The sequence below is a fragment of the Panthera leo genome, chromosome E2 (assembly GCF_018350215.1).
Source record: "Panthera leo isolate Ple1 chromosome E2, P.leo_Ple1_pat1.1, whole genome shotgun sequence".
NCBI lineage: Eukaryota > Metazoa > Chordata > Mammalia > Carnivora > Felidae > Panthera > Panthera leo.
The window spans coordinates 48,578,813-48,585,853 of NC_056693.1; positions in this window are offsets into that span (position 1 = coordinate 48,578,813).

Here is a 7,041-nt window from a genome sequence, read left to right on the forward strand (position 1 = left end):
TTTGTGGACACATTAACAAAGCAGATTTCCCTATAAAACACATCCTGCAGACAGCTAGGAATTCAGTGACTGAGTAAAACCACCTCCCACTCTTACTGTACTTAACTATGAGGGAGACAGGCGCTAAGCAAGCGGTCCCGAACTTAGACATATTTATATATGAGGCAAATACAGCCTAGCAGTTAACAATGTGGCCCTGGAGCCAGACTGTCCAGGTGTGAGGACTGGCTTGCTACTTCCTAGCTGTATGTGGTAGGGCAAATTCCTTAACCTCTCTGCTGTGTCTGTTCCTCATCTGTAAGGTAGGAACAATATTTGTTATGAAGAGTTAATAAGTTAATCCATGCAGACCTTCGTTCTTAAAGATTTTATTTGTTTGTTTGTTTATGGTAGGCTCCACACTCAGCATGGAGCCCAGTGTGGGGCTTGAACTCACAACCCTGAGATCAAGACCTGAGCTGAGGTCACGAGTCAGATGCTTAACCGACTTAAAGATTTTAAGTAATCTCTACCCCCAACGTGGGGCCCAAACTCACAACTCCAAGAGTCACACGCTCCACTGACTGAGCCAGCCAGGTGCCCCAGTTAATCCAAGTAGACCTTTAAAAGGTTACCTGACACAATGTTCATAAAACAACTACAGGGCATGATGGAAGTTAATGACAGGGGAGTGAGGCATGCCTTCCTGAAGACATGGTTTTTACCACTGAAATAGAAAGGACCAGGAAGGGGCAGAAGAAAGGGAAGGATTGGGAGGGGAGTTCCAAGAAGTATAACCATGGCAGCGGATGCAACTGGTCACAGATTGTTGAGGGAGCAACTTGGGGCGAGGCAAGATTCCCCCTCCAGGATCCTCTCCCCAAGCAGGATATCCCAGTCTCCTATGCTCTGAGGGGGGACTTCCAAGAGATCAGGAGTGGAACAGTACATTGGCCCCAGGCAGTGCCCCAGGGTAAAGCAAAAGGAGTGTCCTCTGAGCTCCTTCCATATGGTTCCCTGGCTGCCTGCAGCATTGGAGGGCTCCTGTTTTTAGTTACCTTCTTTTTCCTCATGCTCATCTTAGCCGCAGTGCTGGAGGTGAAAACCTCTCCACCTCAGCCTTAAGTCCTAGCAGTATCTTTTCACTTTTGTTTTGGCTTCAAAGTGGGCTAGGGGAGGAAATATGATTTTGAGAAGTTAAAGAGGGAATTTACAGGATCACCATCTTTCCTGAGACGTAGCCCAGCACAAGGGCAGATTTCGGTGATAGTGGAGCAGAAAGTATGAGGGAGAAAGTAAGACAAGTGAGGCAGATCGGGAGAGCCTCGTACAAATCATTTTACACAGTTTGGGCTTATCTTAAGAAATATGGAGTGTGTATGGAAGGGGATGATCTTAGGCAGGAGAGTGGGCTCAGACTCAAGTATTAGATCATATTGGCTGCCATGTGACAAATGAACTGGAGGAAAACCCAACTGGAGCCAGGAGCACCTGCTGGGAAGTTGATGCAGTAGATATGACAATGGTGATCTAGACCAGGGTGAATTCAAGAAACACCAATTGAACCGTATGAAAGTGCCACTTTTGTAGGTCGACAATGGTCAAACAGCGCATTTCATTTGGTTTAACATGATAGAAGCTAGAATGGATAGCTGTGGTGGATTAAAAATAGACACAGATACTTCAAGCTCCTCCCATCAAGAGATCTTTATTTCCCCCCATCTCTGCACTGGCCTTGTGACTTCTTTGACTAAAAGAATGTGACAGAAGTGCACTGGGGAGTTCTGAGCCACGGCTTCAAGGGAACTCACAGCTTCTCCTCTCCTTTCTTGAAACCCAGACCACCTGCCATGCTATGACGGTGAAAGACTGTGGAGGGGCCCAGCTGTGTCAGCTGAGCCCAGACACCAGCCAGGGACATGCAGCTGCATGAGTGAGCCTGGGAGAGACCAGCAGAGCTACCCAGACTAAGTTGTTTTGAGCCACTGTTTTGGGGCGATGTGTTACATAGCAATGGATGATAGATACAAAAGGACCTTGGGATTATTGGTTGGGGAGCAGGAAGATTCCTGATGAATCCAGATTTCTGGCTTGAGCAATAGACAATTATAGTTCCATTTTGTGAGATCGTTAGAGGGAGAGCCAAAAGCAGAACATGAGTTTTTTGGAGTGATAGTGTTTGGTGGTAGTACAAGATAATGGGTTCAACTTTGGATATGTTGAGTATGGGATTCCTTGAAGATATCCCAAGTGCAAGTGTCCTGTGGGCAGTTGTTTTTGTAACCCTGGAGCTCACAAATTGGGTCTTGGTATAGATTTTGGAGTTGCCAGCAGAAAGCAAGCTAGAGAAGTGAACAAGATTGCCCACAGGAGAGAAAGAGGAAGAAATGACCCCAAACAGTCCTATGAGGAACAGTCACATATAAGAAGTAAATAAAAAAGGAGCCTAACCAGGAGACTGAGAAGTGACCAGAGTGAAGGAAGACCAGTGAGTGTGTGGTGTGTCACTTTAGTCACCAGAAGACTCGTTAAAAGAAGAGATTGTTATGGTGTTAAATGCTGTTGAGTCAGATATAATTAAAAAGTGTTTTCTGAATTAGCAACATGTAGGTCATTGGTGCCCTTGGTGAAGGCTATTCCCAAGGGGCAGTGGAGGCAGAAGGTGGACTGCAGAGAGAGAAGGAATGGGACTCAGTGGGTAGAAGCAACTCCTAGGTTTTTGGCCACCAGGGAAAAATGTAAGGCTGGAGGATAAAGAATAAAGGGAGTTTGAATTTAAATAGGAGATAGGTATAAACAATTGGAAATATCAAGAAGAGTTAATAGATGAACCTTGAAGACATTGTGGTGAAATAAGCGAGTCCCAAAAAGCCAAATACAGTATAACCCTGCTTACATGAAGTACTTAAGAACAGAATCCTAGAAACAGAAAGTGGAATGGTGGTTGTTAGGGGTTAGGGGCAGTGAGTCATGGGGAATTGTTTGTTGGGTATGGTTTCAATTTTGCAGGATCCAAAAGAATTATGGAGATAGGTGGTGCTGATGGTTGCACAACGTTATGAATGTTGTAATACCACTGTACAACTGAAAATAGTTCAGATGGTAAATTTTGTTAGGTGTATTTTACCACTCCACACACAAGGGAAAATTGAGGGGAGAGGGAACCAGCTAATGGGGTGGGAGAGGTTGAAAATATGAGAGGGCGTAGATGGAGCAGGTCCTTAAACAGTCACAGGAGAGGGAATTTGGTGCACTGGTAGAGAAATTTAGACAATAGGGACTTCTCCCATTCTAACAGGAGGGAGAGGGAAGGATAGGTATGACTGGGGGAAGGTCTGGTGGCAGAGGGCTGAGGGCAGTTTTCTGTTGTTTACTCTTGAGTAGGGAGATAATGGGGTTGGAAGTTTGAGGTGAGTGGAAGTCTTAAAATGGTCACTGGACAGAGTGGAAGAGTTAACCAGAAAGGACTAATGAACCATGAGGTTAGAGGTACTGCTGCTGTTTCTGAAGTTCCCTCCATGGACGTTAAATATGAAATCAGGTGAATCAAACAACGTAGCATAATCCTACTTGCTTTAGAAATTAAAGCAATGCCAGAACACTGGGACCTGTTCTGTTGTTAAACCTGGACTCAAATGACATTGGTTTATCAGGACAATTTTTGTGCAAATTTAGAAGCTGTTGGTGTCTGAGGGGAACAAAGACCAGAGGACAATACACCTAGCACACTTGACCGAATGCCCGACCAGGGCTGATTCAAGATTCAAGTCCTTTCAAGACTAAGCATGGGGATGTGGACTCTCAGGGATAAGAATGAGACTACTTGGCTTTTCTCCACTTGGACAATTCCAGGATAGTGGAAGCCTATGGATGAGGATAGAACAGTACAGTTAGTTGCAAAGACTCACAAAATGTGTACTGGTACTTCCAGAAGAGTTCCATCTAAACACCCCACCCCCACCCCCGACACACACAAACACCCCTTCTTATGAGATAAGCCAAGTGTAGCCCTGGGTTATAGATCTGCATGAACAAAATATCTGCTACCCCTGCCTGAGAGATATCACTAAAGCAGAAATGACAGTGATCTGAACCGCTGATCCCCCCCAAACAGCCACCTATCTCAGACCTCATCTAATGTTTTCCTCCACCTACTCCTATCCCCCATCTTACAACTAGAACTACCATGGAGAAGCCCCTTGCTCCAATGAATACTCAACAGTGGGACAGTTTCTAAGCCAAGGCAGAAGCATCTAGCAACAGGGGCTGGAGAATGAGAAGACATAATGTAGGGGTGTGACAAATATCCTCCAAGCAGATCCCCACTTGGCCTGACTTGCAACTAGGTGTTTGAAGCTATTCTGGGAAAGCCCTGTCCCAGATTCAGGATTAGGAAGGCAAGGGACTGGAACCTCCTAGCATCAGCCCCTCAGGTTCCCTCAGCTCATTTTTAGGAGATGCTACAATCTGAGTCAATCAACAGACTAAAGAACATTTATTCTCAAGCAGAAAAAAAAAAAAAAAAAAAAGGCAAAATTAGGTAAAACTACAGGGAGTTCCTAAGAACCTGACATCTATGTCTAAGACCAAGAAAAACCTGAAGACCCCTGAAATCTACAAGTTGATGAAGAGGGGCCAAGTCCCTGCTTGCAAAGGCGACAGGCCTGAAATCCTACATGCTGTGTATGAGACTCAACCCTGATGCATCTGTTTTTTCCAGACCTTCCCTTTGGGTTTCTCCCCAGAGTTATTTTGTACAGTGGATCTTTTAGAGCCACAATCCTTTTTGGAATAACAAGTAGGCATGAAACCCTATCATTCTTCCTCTGTGATATCCCTCCAGTCCCATTTCTTCTTTTGTGCTTTTTCAGTACAACCAATGGTATCCTGGCACTTGCTGTGTGATGGGACCGATGCAATCCTCTTCAAACTGTGTTCTCAGATGCCCGCCTTTTCCAGCTCCAATGTATCCTACGTACGTCTGCTGGACACTCCTCCCAACCCCACCAATTTCATAACTGCCTGTGATTTAACAACCTTTAATTCACTACTAAACTCAAATACTGTTCAATCAAGTTTTCGTTTTGTATCAAGACTTTTCTCTGCTTATGTGGCAAGTCTGCTGTCCATACTGTATTTCCAGTATGCTAGGTTTATTCTGGAGAAACTTAGTTTTAATATTACTTTCCCCTGCCTAGGGCACTCTGTCACTTTTCTCTCAGAAGCAAACTCCACTCCTTTATGAAATCTTCTCTGGCCTCAGAATTCCTTACCTTCTGAATACTAATGACACTGAAACTGCCTTCGTGTTAAATAATAAACAAGATGGAACAAAGGGAGAATACCTGCTTCCAAGACCTATTTGTATTTCTTCCCTAGGACTAGAAAAATTTATGTAAGGACTTTGTACTGGCTGCTGCTTTCTTTCTAATTAGGTAGCCAGTGTTCACTGGTTTACCAGCAGGAAAAAAAGGAATGTGAGGAGCCCTCTGGCAACTGAGTAGGGCCCTTGGCCTATGGAGACATTGCAACTGTTTGTGCTGGAGCAGTGTCAACTCTGAAATGGAACAGTAGTATCAGGTGATGACTAGCCTATGAAATCATAGTTGTCTCCACTTAGACATGATTAATACCACCAACCAAAAACATAATGTCTTCTTATACTCATTAATGTTGTCCTAGTAACGTGTACTTCATAATTAAGTTCAATTAACATCAATAACAAATACATCAACAATTGACTAATTTTTATGCATACAATGAATGACACTCAAAAAAAAAAAAAAAAAGCAATAAAATCCATTGTTTATGGATGATGAACATATCCAGAATCTTCCATTGGGCCAAAAATCTCTTTCTGCTAAGGTTGTTTCTCTATTGTAGGACATATCATTTCATACATGAGAACTTACTAAAATGAGTAAAAGAAACTCTGTGGACTGAAGCTTACCATGGGCTCAGTACATTTTCAACAGATCATCGCTGGCTCAAGATAGCACATGGTCACAGAGGCAGCTGTTGGCCACTGAGCCCTGGAAGCCAAGCTCTGGCAGGGATGAATATGGATTGTGAAGGAATCCATAACAGTGCGTCTTACCTTTTTAAAAGACACTTCTTTGGGAGACCTCTCTGCAGGAAAATGCATTTAAATGCTTCATAGATTCCATGAAACCCATCCAGTGAATTCTTAGGGGTTTGGACCAATTAAGAACTGTTGACCTAGATTTCTACCAGATAACTAGTTACTCCTACTCTTGAATCTGAACCATATCCCTTCCCATTTTGTTTAGATTTAGGGCTACACAGTAGACTGGTTATACATGTTGTGAGAAGGTGGGAAGGAAATCAGCCTGCAGCCTTGTGAGGAGTCTATACTCCTTTAATTATTGCCTTTGTTTTTGTTTCAGGGTTGGTCCACAGCACTGCAGGAGGTGGGAGACATAAAATTTCTTCTTACAAGAAGACTCCCAAGGTGGGTCAGAGTTGGCCAGAAGCCCAGAGAAGACTCTATAGTCAAATGCCAACTGGGGAAATGTAGTAGAATTAGCAGTCTGTTGGTCTCTGCAGTATCTGTAATGTCAGATTAAAGGAACCATCTGGAGGCTGGCATTGGCCCCTTCCCTTCCCAGGTAACCAATCTGGTCCTAAAACACAGAAACACTTAAAAGGATAATCTGGGATTGGAACAGTTCTCATCACAGAAAATCCTTCTTCCAAGCCTGGGCCTAGTTCTGTATCGAGGTCAAAGAGCTGGAGAGAAGTCCTTTTTGCTGGAGTTTCAGTTTCATCTCATCTTTGCTCTGTGACTCTGTGGGTACCATCAGCCTTGGCCAGGTAGGAAATGTCGATTACTAGTATTTGCTCTAACTGTTCTACACAAAGATGCTCAGTAAGAAGGAAGCCAAGTCCTTGGCAGTTACTCCTGCCTTACACAGGTAAATGGCTAGTCCATCTAGTCCCTTATTGCATTGTTTGTATTCCAAGAACTGTGAGCTCAGACTTTCAGAATCCCTTTACAATCAAGACACCAAATATCTGAAATCATTCCCAGCTCTGAGAAAT